Below are 19,366 nucleotides of genomic sequence, written 5' to 3'. Positions count from 1 at the left end.
AATTATTAAACTGCACTTGGAAAGAAGCTAAAAATCTTAGTGGAAAGATATTTAAAAGCAGAGAAGAGATTTTGGCAGTCTCAAGATGCTTAAGAGACAAAAACTGGACATCTGGGCCTGCCAAGGAGGAGAGGCCCCCAAAAAACATCCCATGCTGTTCTAGTTTGCTAGCTGCCAGAATGCAATATACCAGAAACAGAATGGTTTTTAAAAAGGGGAATTTAATAAGTTGCTAGTTCACAGTTCTAAGGCCAAGAAAATGTTCCAATTAAAACAAGTCTATAGAAATGTCTGATCAAAGGCATCCAGGGAAAGATACCTTGGTTCAACAAGGTCAATGAAGTTCAGGGTTTCTCTCTCAAATGAGAAGGCACATGGCGAACACAGTCACAGTTTCTCTCTCATCTGGAAGGGCACATGGTGAACTCGGTCATGGTTCGTCTCTCATCTGGAAGGGCACATGGCAGACACAGCATCATCTGCTAGCTTCTTTTCCTGGCTTCCTGTTTCATGAAGCTCCCTGGGGGTATTTTCCTTCTTCATCTCCAAAGGTCACTGACTGGTGGATTCTGCTTCTCGTGGCTATGTCATTCTGCTCTGCTCTCTCTGAATCTCCTTCATTCTCTAAAATGTTTCCTCTTTTATAGGACTTCAGAAACTAATCAAGACCCACCCAAATGGGTGGAGACACATTTCCCTCAATCCAGTTTAACAACTACTCTTGATTGTGTTGCATCTCCAGGGAGATGATCTAATTACAGATTCAAACATACAGCATTGAACAGGGATTATTCTGCCTTTACAAAATGGGATTTAGATTAAAATACAGCTTTTCTAGGGGACATACATCCTTTCAAACCAGCACACATGCTTTCACTCGGGACCCACAAAGGGCTACAACCTAGGAGTAGATAGATACCAGAGATAGGCAGAGATTTATAAACACTTTAGTTTAGAACCTGATTGGATTAAGGTGATATGCTTTAGTGCAGCCTGCATACCAGAAGAGAGGATAACCACCCCCCCGCCCCCATACACATACCAGAGGAAGATACGTGCTCTAAGGCTTCTACTGTTTTTCACAGATAATGTCTGACTTTCAATAAAAAATTCCAGGCATATGAAGGAATAGGACCAAGAAAAAATAGACAATAGAAACAGACCCACAGATGACAGAATTTTCACACATGAACATTAAGGTAACTGTGATTGATTGTTCAACTTTAGCTTACTTATGAGATAATTAGTTAACTCATTACTATTTCATGTATGCTAGCAGAAGGCATGAGATTCCTGGGTCAGAGGAAAAGGACTTTATTTCTCATGACTAAGTGTGGTAGTTTGGAACTGTATGTACCCCAGAAAATCATGTCCTTAAAGCTAATCCATTTCTGTGAGTGTGAACCTATTGTAAGGAGGTTTTCATAAGGTTACTTCAGTTAAGGCATGGCGCAGGGTGGATCATAATCTTACTGGAGTTCTTTATAAATGGGATGAGTACACAGAGAAAAAAAGTCACAGGAGCAAGAGGCTGAAAGCAACAAAACCTGGAAGAGAACTGAGAGACCAGATACTACCATGTGCCTTGCCTTGAGGCAGAAGAGTCAAGGACTGCTGGAAGCCAGTTTTTGGGAATAAAGCATTTCCTTGATGAAATTTTGATTTGGGCATTTTTCTAAGCCCCAAAACTGTAAGCTTGCAAGTTAACAGATTCCCATCATTAAAGCAACACATTCCATGGTATCTGCTTTCAGCAGCCTAGCAAAGTAAAACACTCAATGAGCAACGTAGGCATCAGCATATTTGCATGGGTCTCCTTTGCCTGTAAGTTGCATAGAGCCTAGATGACTGTACATACGTGGTATGTTTTCACCATAGCTGAGGATGACTGGGCTTGGGGAATTCCCTGCTTTTACAGCAAGTAGTAAAAAAGCCTGCTCATCATCCTGGAGAGAGAAATGACCTCATCCCCCAAAGATGCTGGTTGCAGATGCATTCTTGAGAAATGGCTCAGATCTAGTAGAGTGGTCAGGGCTTTTCATTCTGGGTCTATCCAGAAAGAAAAGAAAGGCATGCTTAGGGCCAATGACAGAATAACTCTCCCAATATATTATGTTCAAGAAAATAGATGGAAAGTAGAGAATGTCATCAGAGAACCAAAATCTATAAAATAGAATTGAATAGAAATTCTAGAGCTGAAAACTTCAATAAATAAAATTATAAAGTCATTAGATGAGTTTGATAGCTACTTGGACCCATCAGAAGAGAGAATTGGTAAACAGAAACTAGGATAGTAGAAAATATCCAGACTAAAGCACAGAAAAACAAAAAAGTTAAATGTACGTAAATAAAGTAAGCAATACATAAAATGCTGAGAAAAGCTCAAAGAAATGTATAATTGTTGTCTTATAAGGACAAGAGAGAGTGAAATGGGTAGAAGTAATATTTCTAGAGATCATGATAATTTTCCAAAACTGGTTGCAGACCTTTAGGCTCCTATCTGAGTCTTGTGAATTTCAATCTGGATAAATTCAACATGAAACTACAAAAATAAAAAAACAAAAATAAGAAGAAAACCCTTGAAAGCATCCGGAGGAAAAATAGGACAAACTATGTTCAAAGGGGCAAAATTCAGACTGACATTCTCAAAGACTGGTGGAAGTCAGATGGCAATAGAGTGACATCTTAAAAGTGCTGAAAGGAAAAAAAAAATTTCTCTGCTTTGTGAAAATGTCTTTCAAAACTGCATGTGAAATGACACATTTTAAAATAAACAATAGCTGAGTGTTTGTTACCAGCAGACCTTCACTAAATAAATTCTAAAGCGAGTTCTTCAAGCAGAAGAAAAATAATTTCACTGCAAACATTGAAATGCAGCAAGGAATGAAAAGCAGCAGAACAGGCAAATGTAAATGAATATTGGCTGTTTGAAATAATAATAATGTCTTAGATCAAGAAGATATGCAAATTCAAATGCATAACAATAATTACTCAAAAGATATGAGGGGTAAATGAAGTTAGGTGATCTAAGGTCATAGCCTTGTTTAGATAATGGTAAAGGTCTTAATTTATGTTAGAATTTTAAGTCAAGGATGCATGCTCTAATCTCTAGAGTCACAATTAAAAGATAGTAAGATAATGTTTAACTAAAAATAGGTGGGGAAGATGGGAAGAAGAAAAATTTGGATGAATTCGGGTGCCATTCCTTCAGATAATTTGCAAAGTTTTAGATACATTCAAGAGGAGATGTGAATTTGATGGTTGGGTGAATTAATGTGGGTCTCAGGAGAGATGTCTGAGCTAGAAATAAACTTTTTTAAGCATTTACTTTCCAAGTAAAACCTAAAGAGGCATGAGGAATTCTCCATTTGTGCATATCAGTCCCTAGTTTAGCTCACCTGCCCTGCTACTACGTGGATGTGATGAAGAGAAAAGGTACCAAAAGCCCAGAAGGGGACCTGATGGAGTTGAAAATACAAGGACGCAAGTGGGTGTGGCCTGAAGCTTTCACCACCTCATCTCCCATTTGCTGGTATCACAGATCATCCAATTAGTTGGATCCAGAACTCCCCTATGAGATCAGGAAGCCAGAAATACTGGGTAGAACTGCATCTGGCATAAGAAGGTCTAAGTTCCTTTCCATTACAAACGTTATACCACATAATCGTTCCCGTTAAATATTCTATATTAAGTAGCCAAGATGTAAACACTTAATTGTTAAATATTGGAAAGCAGGAACAATAACTATAATTGCAAATATATAATCACTTACAATGCTGTAGTGGGCTACTTCTTTTTTTTCTACAGAGGTGTTTTTATCTTTCCAGCTTCTGACAGCATTGTATATAAAGTATACTTTAAAAAGCACCCATCTATTGTTCAGCCTTGCAAAACACTCAGAACCTTTGGTGTTCAGTCTGTGAAGCATTTTGCTGGTTCGTTCTTTATTGACAGCCATGACAGAGCTTTGATTCATTTTCCACTCACAGGGTTCCTCAAGCACAATTTCTCACGTCTCAATGTAGAAAAACACCTTTCCCATTTTGAGATCGTCAAGGGTGTTGTGAGAGTGATTTTAAGAAGTTTCATCATTTTACTGAAAGCTTCTCTTCCTTTATTTTGTCCTAAGGAACAAAAGGAGTAATGGACTAGATTTCCATTCGCTTATGAGATCTACTTGTTCTTATAAAAGACGAAGTCTTATCTCCAGTGTATTTCTTTTTTTTTTTCTAAAACAGGATGTTATTTTATTGCTGATATGAGGTATGAACTCCTACCTCTTGCTTTATGAACTGTTCATATAGCAACTTGAATGTCAGAAACCTGGGAGTTCAGCCTAAATTATTTTCCTTTCTCTGTGTATATGCCACCTTCTCATCTCTCTCTTCCACATCCATCCCTGCCCCTTATGCTGCTGCAACAAGACTGGAAACTTTTGAGGAGCTGGCTGTGTCACTTGCCTCCTTGGATTTCCACAACTGAACACAAAGCCCTTTTCCCCCTAGTGACCATTCACTCTGGCTTCATCAAAGTGGCAACAGTGGCATCTTGGATTGCTGGGTTTGCCTATGCTATTGGTTAACCACAGAGCAGAGAAAACACTGAAGGTCGATATCTTACTTGTGAATCATTTTCAACTTTGAAGAAGACCTTAAGCAACCGAGCATCCTTCACAGTTACATCTTACTCTGTTCCTGAAATATTTATATCAAAGAATCCTTTTCCTTGGGTTTGTTATGAGCAATGCCAAGGAGAGCCATGCAACATCTACAGCTCTCAGGGCCTACAATCTATCCCTTCAGCATAGCTGGGTATTCAGATCAGAGGCAAAATGTCAGCGATGAGCTCAGGTTGCAGAACATAAATTTTTGCATCTTGCAGTGTCACCTCACATCATTTATGCATAACTGTCATGCTTGCAAGTGCTGTTTGCAATTTGTTTCTTACATATTGGGGGAGGAAGACTATGGTTTAGGAGATGCCCCAGCTGGCACTGTGGGTTGACATCTCCTGAGGACATTCAGATTAGGAGCCTGTATTTTAAGATGTACATGCTATTCCGCTCTCCAGTCTCCTGGATTTCCACACATTCATGGAATTCTCAGATTTGGGTTCTGGGAAAGAACCAGGGGTCCAGTGATGTTCCTGGAGAAGAATGAGAATGAATTATGGGTGCAGAAGCTGGGTGGGCCAGAGAAGAGCACCACAAAGCTTCCTGGGGACACTTTTACTGATACCTGGGCCCCATCCCAGACCTAGAGAATCAGGATTCCAGGGGAATGGAGCCCAGGGGGTTGTGCTTTCTCAAAGCTCCTCAAAGTGATTCTAGTCATCTTCTTGGTTTGAAAACTACTGCCTGGGGCAATTGCCCCTGACTTTCATTCCTGGCCTTGATGGGGATGCTTACCACAACCAAGGCTTGGTCTGTGATATCATCAGACAGAGAAAGCAAAGCTGGGACTCAAAGACATTAGAGAAAAGCGAAGACCATGAGAGATACAGACAGACAATTTCACAGCAAGCAGAGGGACTCATTCATTCACTCAATGCCTACTTATCATGAACCTACTGTATGCCAGGCACTATTTGAAATGCTGGAGACACAGCAGTGAATGAAACAAAGATCTCTACTCTCAAGCACATTAAAATCAAGCTGGAAAGATACAGAATAAACAAAGAGATAGGATATAGAGTTGCCCAACAGGCAGAGAACTTTGTTCTGTTCACTTATGTATCTACAAAGCTGGGCTGGGACTTACTACTTAGAAGGCATTTGTTGAACGAATTAATAAAGTACTTCAGATGGATCTCTCTGTCTCCCTCGTTCTATATATATGTTTATATATGTATTTATATAAATCTATATATTTATAAACTGTGGAGGAAAACAGAACAAAAGAGACTGGCAGTGCTGGGATGGGGAAGTGGGGAAGGGCCAGGCATACAAGAAGATCCAGCTCCAGGCTTCTGAGCCTGGATACTCGGTGAAGGCCCACATCTCCAAGTCTGGCCACCAGACCTGAATTCATTCCTGTTATGAGTCAAGGAACAACTTAGAAGGTCCCCCCGCCCCCACACACGCATCTATTTTCTTTCTAGGGACACTATCAATTAGCCGCTACCAAAGATTTCACAGGTCAAAACATACTGATTAGCTCCTCCTCTTTGGTGCCCCTGTCTCCTTAGGGTGAATAAATATGCCCACCCCATCTCCTAGTTGAGGCCTCTGCTATTCCAACATCCCATCATCCCCAATGAAATCAGGGAGCCTACCTAAGCTAATCACATTGGCCTATAGTACTGCTGCTACAGAGCTTCTCAAGAATATTGGTGCTCTCCTCATTTGTCAATATCTTAGTAAGAGTCTTAGGAACTCTTTGTAGACATAGTGGTGTGTGTGTGTGTTGCACATGATAAATCCATGTCAACATTTTTATTATACCTAAGAGCAAGGGTTCATCATCTATAGTTTGCCAGGGAAATTCTGGCATCTCAATCTCATGAAAAGCAGGCCACCGTTGAGTTCAAATTTCAACCAGCCAACCAACCCACAAGCTACTAACATCCCATTAACCCACCAGTTAACCAACCAACCCAACAGAAAAGTAAACCATGAGAGCCACCTCCAGCTGCATAAACTAACATAGCACATCCAGAATGTCTCATAAACACACTTTGATTGATAAATTAGAACCAAGCCCATGTTTCCTTCCCTACTTCTTAGTCTAACACCATTAGACTCCATGCTTACACACATCCCCCCAGTTTTTGCAGTTATAAATGGCTGGGATCCTGCAATTCTTCTGGAATATAAGCCATTTCCTCCAGAGTCTAAATCCGTGGTTGTGTTCCTAGAGCATGCTGACTTCTGACCCTAGTTTTAGGTTGATTTGACTAGCTATTTTATGGAAAGGTTATCAGAGGAAATTTCCTGATTCCTCTACCATCTCAGTGTATTTATAAGGTTTTATTTTGTTTTGTTATTTTGCAGTTAGAATTTCTAACATTCCATGATCCTGTAAACCAGTGGTCCTCAACCCAGAGAGGCTTTGCCCTTCAGGGGACAAACTTTTTGAAGACATTTGTGGTTGTCACAATTGGTGGGGTGGGGGGCATGGCCAGGCTACTGGCACCTAATGGGCAGAGACTGCTTAAATGTCCTACTATGCAGGCAGTGATGGCAACAGAGAATTATCTGGCCCCAAATGTCACCAGTGCTGAGGCGAAGGAACACTGATTGTAAAGGGACTTGATGATAAAACTGACTTTAATCTGAGCTCTGCATTATTGAGTGCCGACTGTATGACTTTTAGGGCAAGATGTAGCTATAGGTTTTTTTCTTTTCTTTTTTTGCACAACATCACAGCGTGGGCGAGCAGTGCCGCTGGGATTTGAACCCAGGCTTCCTGCTTCCGCATCCAGCTCTTCTGCAGGAGTCACCTCGCGTCTCTTTCACGAGGCCGGGTGGGCTATTCCGTGACCAGCTATGCGATGTGGCTCGCGGGGTGGACATCCTGCTGGGAAGCAGCGATGAATTCCTTTCCTTTCTTTTAAAATCGGCTCTGACGGAGGTTGAGTGAGTGACCGCAAGCAATTACTCTTCTCTGTTTGCCCGTGTTCTTTGGTTTTACCCAGAGAGTCCAAAGACGAGAATTGCTTTGGGCGAGCGTGCCTGCGGACCGGGTGACAGGTCTATACTGCGTGGGCCCAAGCGCGTGTGAACCGCGCTGTTCTGAGGCGTTTCTCACGCCAGGTCATGCCTGCATTGATTGAGTGGGGACCGACTGTCCGACGGCCCCACTGCGTGATCGCGGGAGCCGCATGTCCTCCCCCCCCTCAGCGCATCCGCAAGGAGGTTTGCATGCGCCTCCCGCCGCGTTCCAGAGTTCCGAAGGTGCGCTTCGGTGCCTAAACTTGCAACTGCTTTGGAAAAGGAAACTTTTAATTTTCTTTGCCATTTATGAGCTTGGAAAACTGGGGACAGATGTATCTCTGAGCCTCGGCAGTGCCCCTAGGACCAGGTTGCTGGGCAGTTTCGGCTCCATGAAAAAAGACTGACTCCTCAACGATTAAACATTAAGTGCTTTCTAGCATTTTAAACATCAGGTTCATTTTATGATTGTGCAAGCAGCAGTAAAGCAAGGGGAAGAGAAGTTTACTGCGTCTTAACTTGCACAGCAAATTGAATTTCTATTGACGGGACAAGTGCTTCTCCCCATAAGAAAGCTCCAAGGGCCTGGGCTGACAAAGAATGGGCGCACTTCTGTGAGTTTCAAAAAAAAAAAAAAATACGGTAATCACATTTATAGAGATGAGACTGTCAGCCCTACCTCTAATCCTGCAGATTAATTTAAACAGTCATCTTTATAATGCTGGGGGATGGAGATACTGTCCACATCCCTGAGGAACATCTAAAAATGAAAATAGATAAATCCAAATCCAAATATTTGCAGTGGTTGCTTGGCTTTTGATCTTTAATTTATTTATTTTTCCCTGCAAGCTTTTATCAATAGGTGTGAACATAGCATAAATACCCCTGGACTCTGGGTATGTTTTTATGTCTGTTTTTATGTGTGAGCAGCTTTTCTTTTCTAAAATTGCACAAGTCCACGCAGAAGATTAAAGGCACGATGACAGCTAACATTTATTGCTTTTTTTAAGTGCTGGCTTTTTTCCCTAAGAGCTTTGCATGGGCTAGCTCCATCAGGGTTGATCTAGCTCTCTGGTCCCTTTTACAAGTGCAAAAAAGGGAAACAGGAAGTTAAGTAAATGTGCAGAGGTAGCACAGCTGGCCCCTGACCCCGGGCACTTGGCTCTTGTGTCTCTGCTCTGAGCTCCTAAATTTGGGCCATGCCCTGAGTGGGTCCCTCTTCTCTGCACTTGCGGATGTTTTGTATTCCTGGGGAATCTCTGTGTGTCCAAGCTGGGTGGTCTGGGAAGTGGCTGAGGTGTAGATAAGGGGAGGGACAAATCTATAGGAATCACCTTCTTAAGCTGTCCTCCTTTCCTTGCTTGGGGCGCCAAGAGAAACACAAATGCCCAAAGGGATTCTTTGAATTGAGGAGTTTAGAGCTAAAATAAAAGGATTGGTTTGAAGGAACTCCATTCCCGCTCTCAAATGAAGAACCCACCTCTTATCTATTAATGGATTTCATATGCAAGTAGGAAAGTATTTTCGACCTACCAAAACAGTAAATTTCATATGTTTATGTTAGTGTTAATATTTACATTTGTATTTATGTTTATAATCTAAAGGTGAAACAACACAGTCAGATTTGCCCATTTGGCACATTGAGTTTTCCTTTGTATCATGGACGTTTTCTTCTTTAAAAGACATTTATTTTTCATCCTCTGATCCTATCTTGTATTGGATCAGAGCATTCCCTTTTATCTGATATAAATTGTCACCCTGCTGCTTTCTAGTTTGCATTTATGCAGGAATATTAGCCTATCCTTTTATTTTGACCCTTCTTTGTCATTTTGCCTTGACTTTGCGTTTTCATACCTTACAAAGAAGGATCTTATACAACAGCAGCTTTACTTTTAGCAGCAATGTTGAAAATGGTAAAGAAAGAAGACATTTGCAAAACAGAAAAATCTTTGTGATGTCCTTCAATTCTTTCATCAATATTTTAGCTTTCTATGTCTCTTTTCTTTTCTCTTCTTTTCTATTTTTCTTTTCTCTCAATCTTCAGAGTTTGCCAGCCCTTGTGGAATCACGGTTTTGTTGACATCTAACACTCCTTTTGCTCAGTTTACTCTTAGTTTACATGTTGGCAATAAGTTCCAAGAGGGAAACTCTGAATCCCAATTTTTAACTTTCTCCTGTGCTTCAGGGAACACTTGGGAGAAAGATTTAAGTAGATTGTGGCTGAAAGAGTATCTGCTCCCCCAGCATGGAAGAGTTACAGGGAGGATTTTGGCTATGGATAGGATTTGGCAGAATGAGTCAGTTTTCTACTTCCTAAGAGTTTTTACTTTTCTTTTAATTCAAGGTTCTTTTTTTTTTAGTATTGTCAACAAACATAAATTTATTTTCAATCATGAGTCTAAGATCGTGATTCAGAACAAAGCACAAGTATGTTTCAGTGAGTTGCCTCCTGGATTTTGCTAAGCTTATCTATGCTTCTTTCCAGTATGTGAGTGAGAATATGAGTCTATTTGGAACAAAAGGAAGGAAAATATTGCTCATTTGTTTTATTGGAAACTGGTGAATAGCCAATGTATGCAGATTTTCATTTATTGTTATGTTTAACAAATAAGTGAACATAAGATGAGATCCAGAGTGTGTCTCAGATGGAAGAGAGCAGGAGAACTCAAGCTGGAGATGAGCTGGACGCACTGACAGCTTGTGTAAATAAAAGAGAGCTGCACGTGGTGCTGATTGGGTCTGTTGAATTGCAAAGGTCACACCATTTTTGTGGGTCTCCATTTTTGCTTCTATTAAAAAATATCTCAGCGTTAAACTGAAATATCTCTAAGAATCTCCTAATAAGATAGTGATTCTATGAGATCTCTAAGATATAAGATTTTTTCTTTTTTGAAAATTCTTTCAGAAAGACCTTGAGATCTTGTTGGAGAAGAATAACAGATCCAATAGATGGGTTGGAAAGTAAGACCTATGATGAAAGATTGAAAAAGCAGAAATTATTTAGGTTAGAAGGGCAAAAACAAGGGATTGATGTTACTTTTAAGATAATATAGTCATTTTAAAAAATGAGTATGGTAAAAAGTCTAGTTTTTCTTTAAAGCTATTAAATTTGTTATGATTTGAAAAAATTAAAGAACTATAAAATCGCCAAAAGCTTTAACACACTCAAAAGCAAAAATAATCACAGCTCCTAATTTCATTGGACTTTCTTATATCATTTTTCTCTATTTTAGAAAAATCTAAAAAATGTGTGTTATACAACTCTGTAGCCTGTTATAATTTACCTTAAAATGAGCATTTCTAAATGAAACCAAATTTCTTTCTAAACATTGTTATGGCTCCTTAGTATTCTATTATGAGGTTATACCATAGTTTATGTAACTATATAATCTTTTGCTTCTAGTCATAACCCTGTGGAATATATCACGTGTATAACAATTTGCTCTAGATTTTCACTATTTCCCTAGCATAGACTACTACTTCTGAGCTTCCCAGATCAAAGGAAATGAACATATTTAAGATTATCAATAATATTGTCAAATTGCCTCCCAGAAGAGTTCTACCAGTTTACATTCTGTGTTCTTTCTCATCAGTGTTGTCTCCAGCACTTATACTGTAATTAAAGGCTTTATTTGGATAATTTGGTACAGCAAACTGTAACTTGCTTTAATTTTCATCATATGCATGCATGCACACACATACACAGAGTTGAATATTTTCCCGTATACTTGTTAGTGAGGTATGCTTCTTCATTTTGAAAATATCTCTTCATGTCCTTTGCCCATGTATTTGTTGATGTCTCAGTGGTTTTGACCAATCACCAGAGGAATTCCGTTTTTCCAGGACATTTATGCCAGAGATGATTCAAAATAATTCACATGCATGGCAATAAATCAGAAAGGCTAAAACTTCTGAGTACACAGCGCCTCAGGAAAAATGCAACAGCTTGAGTGAGTCACTTTGTTTCTCTGCATCTGTGTTCACCTCTTAAATAGGTGTCAAGCTAGATGACTTTGTGACCATGAAAATATGCTCTTTCTGAAAAAGGAGGAAAGAGACCTCAGAGGATGTGCCCTATTGTTTGGGGATAGCAGAGAAATGATTTTCACGTTGGTATCTGGTAGACTTCTCATGCTTCTTCCAATGCAACAATTAATAGTTCAATATCTGTCTGTTTATCTGTCTCTCCATCCATCCATCTCATCTGTCTTTCTTTAGAAACTCTTCGAGCAGGCCTAGTGCCCTTAAGCTATTTCCCTCCCTAGCCAGAACTGTAGGTGGTTTACACAAAGGCCCTGTGGCCTGATTCCTGCAACTGAGTCAGCTAATCTCCTCTCGACTTGTTCGTTCTCTTCTGAACTCCTTTTTCTGGTAGTGTACCATGTCTGTTTTTAACTTATCCTTCAACTATACCTCTCTGTTTGAAGAAGCATCTTGATTAGACTGTCTGGGTTTCTTGGACCAACAGTGACTCTTCAGTATTGAGCTGAAGGGCCAGATCCAAGCCATTCTTGGACCCAAGGCTTGAGCCTTTAGCTGGGGATTAGAAGACTCAGTTCCTGCCTTTCTAGCAGGGGTGCTGAGATAGAAATTAGTGGTGGCCATTGTTCTCCACTCCAATGGAAAGCAGAAAAGGAGATGTATCAGGGTTCTAATTTAAAAAATTATAGTGCAATTAATTTTGTAATCAAGAGATGTAGATCTTTCTATGATTTTGGAGGATAAGAAATTTTGTGGTCTATGGTTGCAAAGATAGGATGAAGTCTTACTTCCTGAGATGCTTTTAGAGGAACAACAAGTGATCCCTCTATATCCTCTTCCATTTCATGGTTCTTCATTCTCTTTCTTTCTCTATTACCCATTTGCCATGGCATGGCAAAGGTTTGGTATTTTACTATGTTTAGTAAGAATTATTAGACATATGGATTAATATAGCAAGAGCTAGAAAGTTTAAAAATTTGATGCCTTTCATGATCCCAGATTTTTGTTATAGAACTTTTGCAGAAATTTTGGCTTCTGGCAAAATAACTATAACTTTTCAGTACCTTTCCTTCCAAGCAGTACGTCACCTAACATTAGCAGGCTTCCCTTCCAACATAAATCCATTTATTTCAAGTTCTCAACACAGCTGAGGTTCTTTACCAATGGTTAATTATCACTCACACTATGCAGAAGCACATTTCCTCTGTGTTCATCACACAGCACTTGCTGTATTATCGGCCTTGCAGTGGATGCTTTTACAGAATAGAGTCCATATTCCAAGTGGATATAATAAGATGATTCTCCATTAACTTGAATTAAAAGAAAAAACTACACTTTATGTGCTGGTTGAAGCTGTTTTGCACCGTAGAAAAGCCATGTCCTTTTTCTTGATCCAGTCTTGAGAGGGAAGCCATGTTTTTGTTTATCCTGGTTTAAATATTGTGGGGTGGAATTTTGCATTGTTTTCATGGAGATGTGACTAACGCAACTGTGGGTGTGACCTTTTGATTAGATGGAGATGTGACTCCACCCATTCACAGTGGGTCTTTATTAGTTTACTAGAATCCTTTAAAAGAGGAAACATTTTGGAGAAAGTTGAAAACCAACAGAAATGCAGATATTTGGAGATGCTTGGAGCACCGACAGAGAGAGCAGATGCCTAGGCAGGGTGTTTAGAGATACAGAGCCCAGCAGACATCACTGTCTGCCTTCCCATGAGATGCTAAGCAAACCAGAACCCAGAGCTGTGTCCCTGAGGAGCTACATGAAGGTCCATAGATGCTTAGAGAAGAAACCACTGGCATCAGAAGCTGAAAGCAATGGAACCAGGAATAAGGACCTGCAGATGCTAGCTACATGCTTTCCCATGTGACAGACATTGGTCTTTCTTGAGGCAAGGTATTTTTCTCTGGATGCCTTAGTGTGGACATTTTTCTGGCCTTAGAACTGTAAATTTGTAATGTAATAAATTCACTTTTTAAAAGCCATTCCATTTCTGGTATATTGCATTCTGGCAGCATTTAACAAACTAAAACACCTTATTTTGTGCTTTCATTATTATTAAAGAATGTTGTTTCAAGATTGATAATCATCTTTCTGATTTGTAGCATTTTTGGAAAATGAATATATGATAAAGCATAATTTACAGTATTAATTAGGATTGGACTGCAGTTTACAATGGTCTGGGATACAGGTGTATCATTCATAATGAATTATCTCACACTTATCTATATATGACTCCACAAGTTAGAAGTCACACAATTTTAGCTTCAAATACAGAAGAAGAATAGCGCTATGAAGTAAATCAAATGCAGAGTAGTTGATTTTGTAAATAAATTCAGGTTTGAGATTATCTTGTCACCCGTGATCTACCTAAATCATGCAACTAACATTTATTAACAACCTACCTCCTGCCAGATCATGTACTTTGTATTTTGGAAAAATGATATGTTTTACCCACAATGTTATAATTCTACAGTACCAAATATATTCATTATGATAAGCCTAAAGAATGGATATGAGCTAAGCACTTAAAAGAAAGAGTGGGGGAGAAAAATGGTATTCTGGATCAAGGAAACAGCTTTGCAAAAATGTAAAGGCTCTAGAAAATACTTTGAACTCTAAAAATGCAATAAAAATTCAATACAGCTGAATTTAGTATAAAGAACTGGTTAGGTACTATTTATAAGATTTGTAGGTAGGTAAAATACTTTGAAATATGAGTAAGTGAAGTTTGACTTTACTGTGATGATGAGGTACTGAATTTTTGAAAAATATTTTTAATGACAAATCTTCATGCACATGCAGTCCATACATAATGTACAAATAATGGCTCACAATATCATCACATAATTGTGTATTCATCACCATGGTCATTTTTAGAACATTTGTAACACTGCAGAATAAGAAATAAAAAGAAAAAAGAAAACTTCTATATTCCCTACCCCTTACCCCTCCCTCTCATTGACCACTAGTGTTTCAATTCACCCAATTTATTTTATCCCTTATCTCCCCTATTATTTATTGTTATTTTTTAATCCATATTTTTTTACTCATCTGTACATTTCCTGGATAAAAGGAGCATCAAACACAAGGTTTTCACAATCACACAGTCACATTGTAAAGATTATATCATTATACAAGTGTATTCAAGAATCAAAGCTACTGGAACAATTTCAGGTACTTCCTGACAGTTCAACAGTTTCAGGTACTTCCCTCCAAATACTCCAGTACACCATAAATGAAAAAAGAATATTTATACAATGCAGAAGAATAACCTCCAGGATAACCTTTTGGCTCTGTTTGGAATCTCTCTCCCACTGAAATTTTATTTTGTCTTATTTCTCTTCCCCCTTTTGGTCAAGAAAGCTTTCTTAATCCCATGATGCTGGGTCCTGGCAAATCCTAGGAATTCTGTCCCACTTTGCCAGGGAAATTTACAACCCTAAGAGTCACATGCCACATCAGGGGGAGGGCAGTGAGTTCACCTGCCTAGTTAACTTAGAGAGAGGGGCCACATCTGAGCAACAAAAGAGGTTCTCTTAGGGTGCCCCTCAGGCCTAATTTTAAATAGGCTTAGCCTATCCTTTGCAAGAATAAGTTTCATAGGAGCAAACCCCAAGATTGAGGGCTCAGCCTATTGATTTGATTGTCCCCACTGCTTGTGAGAATATCAGACATTCTCCAAATGGGGAAGTTGAATATTTCCTCCTTTCTCCCCAATCCCCCAAGGGGACTTTGCAATTACTTGTTTATTCACCTTCTAAATTACTCTGGGATATATCAGGGCATCATACTAACATGGACAAACCAACAAGATTTTATGCCCTATTCAAAATTCCATGTAATTATGGTGTTCAACTAAACTGACCATGCAAGTTAAATTAGGTAATGTGCTACCCAAAATAAAAATTTTGTACCAACTAAACATCCCTCCTTTGGTCTCACACAGAAGTCAAAGTTTTAAAATATAGACCATATCATCCTTTACTCTGTATTTTGTTCTACCTCAGTCCTGTATGGAACACCTTTATTCGCATCTCTAGTTGAAGTCTGATCCCTTTTTCAACTTTTTAAACAGTTCCTGTATTTGGTATTGCTGACTTTCATAGCTTCAGAGCTCTAATTTAGAGTCTCAGGTGTCACATAAGTATCTGAAATTTCTGTGAATGACTAGGTTTATACAAACAGGTCAGTATCTCAGAATTTAGCAATATCAGTTACAACTCTTGAATATATGTGACTGCTATAAGAGCTTACAATCTAAGATCCTTTACAATAGGCCCCAACCTGATAACCCATGCTCTTGACCTCAGTTCATCAAGTTTTTTTTCACTACAGTTAGTCCATATGAGTGAGGCATGATAAAACTATCTTTTTGTGTCTGACATTTCATTCAATATACAGTCCTTAAAGTCCATTCTCCTAGTTTCATGCCCCACAACTTCATTCCTTCTTGCAGCTGCTCAGTAGTCCATTGTATGTGTATTCCACAGTCCCCCTTCTATTCCTCAGTTGTTATGCCCTTAGGCCATCTCTATCCATTGTGAATCATAAACACTGCCAACATAAGCACCAGTGTGCAAATATCCATTCATATTCCCACACTCAGTTCCTCCAGGTATGTATTGAGCAAGGGGTTTTAGGATCATATGGCAACCCTACCACTAGCCTCCTGTGGAACCACCACTGTGCCGTCAAGTTGCTGCACTACTAAATTTACCCAGACAGCAAATAGGTACATCTCTTTCTCCACATTTTTCTCTAGAACTTGTTTCTCTCTGTTCATTTTTTTTTTTTTTTTTGTAAACTGTATGGCAGAGGTCACATTTCATTCTTTTTCCATGTGGGTCCCGTTATTGCAGCACCATTTGTTGAATTTTTGTTTCTTTGGTTTTGGTTTGTTTGTTAGCTTGCTTGTTTGTTTTTTGGAAAGTGCATGGGCTGGGAATCGAACCTAGGTCTCCATCATGGCAAGTGAGAATTCTATCACTGAACTACCCTGGCACCCTCTCTCTGTTAATTTTTAAACAGTTTTATTTGCACATAATACACTCCAACATGAGTTGGATAGACATGCCTTTGCCACCATAATCCATATGAAGACATTTCCTTTTCTTCCACAAAGAATCCATACCCCTCCCTAATTCCCCCTGCCTGTGATATTTAGTTTTGGCATAGTGTTTTTGTTACAGTCAGTGGAAACATATTACAATGTGATTGTTGACTATAGACCATAGCTTGCACTGTTTGTACTTTTTCCTATATATCACTTATTTTCAACACCCTGCAATGTTAACATTCATTTGTTCTCCCTCGTGCAAAAACATTTTTTATTTGTACATTTAATCACCATATTGTCCACTCCAGATATTCCTAAATTGTACCATCTCAGTCTTTATCCTTTATCTTTCCTTCTGGTTTCATATATGCTCCCAGCCCTTCTCTCTCAATCATACTCACATTCAGCTTCAGTCATTGTACTTACGTTATATATATTAGTATTGTGGTACCTATTTCTGAATTTTTATAATCAGTCCTGTTGCACAATCTGTATTCCTTCAGCACTAATTGTCCAATCTCTACCCTTTTCTATCTCCTGATAACCTGTATTCTTAACTGAAATTCTCTAAGTTCACTCACTAATATTAGTTAATGTTTTGTTTCTGGCTAATTTCACTCAGCATAATGTTCTGAAGGTTCGTTCATGTTGTTACATGCTTCATGACTTTATTCTGTCTTTCAGCTGTGTAATTTCCATCATATGTATATACCACAGCTTGTTTAGCCACTCATCCTTTGGTGGACATTTGGGCTGTTTCCATCTCTTGGCAATTGTAAATAATGCTGCTATAAATATTGGTGTGCAAATGTCCATTTGTATCCTTGCTCTCATGTCCTCTGAATATATACGTAGTAATGGGATTGCTGGATCATATGGCAATTCTCTACTTAGCTTCCTGAGGAACTGCCACACTGCCTTCCAGAGCAGTTGTAACATTTTACCTTCCCACCAACAGTGGATAAGTGTACCTCTTTCTCCACATCCTCTCCAGCGCTTGTCATTTTGTTTTTTTGATAATTGCCATTCTAATGGGTGTCAGATGATATCTCATTGTGGTTTTGATTTGCATTTCCCTAATAGCCAGTGATGTTGAACATCTTTTCGTGTGTCTTGTAGCCATTTGTATTTTATCTTCTGAGAGATGTCTGTTCATGTCTTTTGTCAACTTTTAAATTGGGTTGTTTGTCTTTTTTGTTGTTGAGTTGAAGAATCTCTTTACATATTCTGAATACTAAATACTTATCTGATATGTGGTTTCCACATATTTTCTCCCATGTCAAAGTTGTATATGATCACTGGAAAAGAAAACTGATGTGTAACTATAAAAAGATAGTTCCTTAAGTATGTATTAAGTGAAAAATTTAATTACAAGTTTATTTAAATCTGCTAACTTTGGTGAGAGAAGGTAGGGGATATCTTTATTCTTTATACACATAGTTGTAAAAGAAAATAGTGGAAGAATAAGCAAAGAATCAATGAAATAGCCACCTGTTAAGGCAATCCATGTGTTCCTTTTTACATTGCTTTAACTTTTGAATCATGCAGTTATTAGTAAATTTGAAAACATGTTGAAAAACATTTATTTATATATCAAATTGTTGGCATAGGAGACTTCAGGATTTATTTCAAGTGACTTTAAGATACAATAGTGTGACTGTAAATCTTTAATTTAATGCATTCTAAAAAGAAAATGAAATACAAAATTTGTAAAGTTCATTCAGTGGCATTACTATTGGTGTTAATATTATTATCATTGTAAATTATTTTATATATCGTAAGATAAAGCTAAAAACACTATAATAATAAAATTAAATTGAAAATATCCTATACTCATAATTTGAAAATTACATTTTTTATTTCTTACCACTGAAATGACCTAGAAATGATATCACCCCACTAGCAGCGAGCACCCCTAACAGCCAGATTTTGGCCTTTAATAGCAGTGACACCATAGGGAATCATAGCTCCATAGTGAAATGGTTCATTCTACGTTTGCACATGAAGATACAAGTTGATCCTGGTACATCCTGTGCCAGAAAGCAAGGACACTTTTTCAGAATTAATGGACAAAAAGATATAGGGCCAAGCTTAAAGGTCCTCCTGATGGCCAAAGTCCTAATAATTTGAGCATAAAAATTGTTTACTGAATGTGGGGAACTTCATAAGTCCATAATGATATTCATAAAAGAGAAAGCCTAAAAAATCTAATTAACAGCATTTGAGGCAGGAATTAAATGTACTCCTTGTTTAAAAATTAGAAAAGGAGAAAATTGAGCATTTATTTTGCTTTTCTAGAGCTGTTTTTATAGGATTGCCAAATAGTCTCAGTTGGTGAGCAAAAACTCTTCCACTTTTCAGAAGAATGGGTAAGTAAGTGATAAGTGAATGATTGACTTGAAATTATTTCACAACTCTTCAGGGAATAATTGATTAAGAACAGGTTCAATTGGTTAAGACCAATCTTTTGAGAGTTTGGTGAGGATCCCTCTTGTATGGTGCCAAACCAAACATTGCACAGGTCAATTTCTGGCTGTGGGAGTGGAATGTATCTTGACAATAGAAAGATATGGTAGTCACCACACTAATCTAAGGGTCCATCTTTGCTTACTACAGGTGAGATATGTGTCTCCCCAGGTGATGCAATACAAAGTAAACAACTTCCTCTATGA

The sequence above is a fragment of the Tamandua tetradactyla genome, chromosome 9 (genome assembly GCF_023851605.1).
Source record: "Tamandua tetradactyla isolate mTamTet1 chromosome 9, mTamTet1.pri, whole genome shotgun sequence".
Taxonomy (NCBI): Eukaryota; Metazoa; Chordata; class Mammalia; order Pilosa; family Myrmecophagidae; genus Tamandua; species Tamandua tetradactyla.
Note: the sequence above shows the minus strand (reverse complement) of the source record.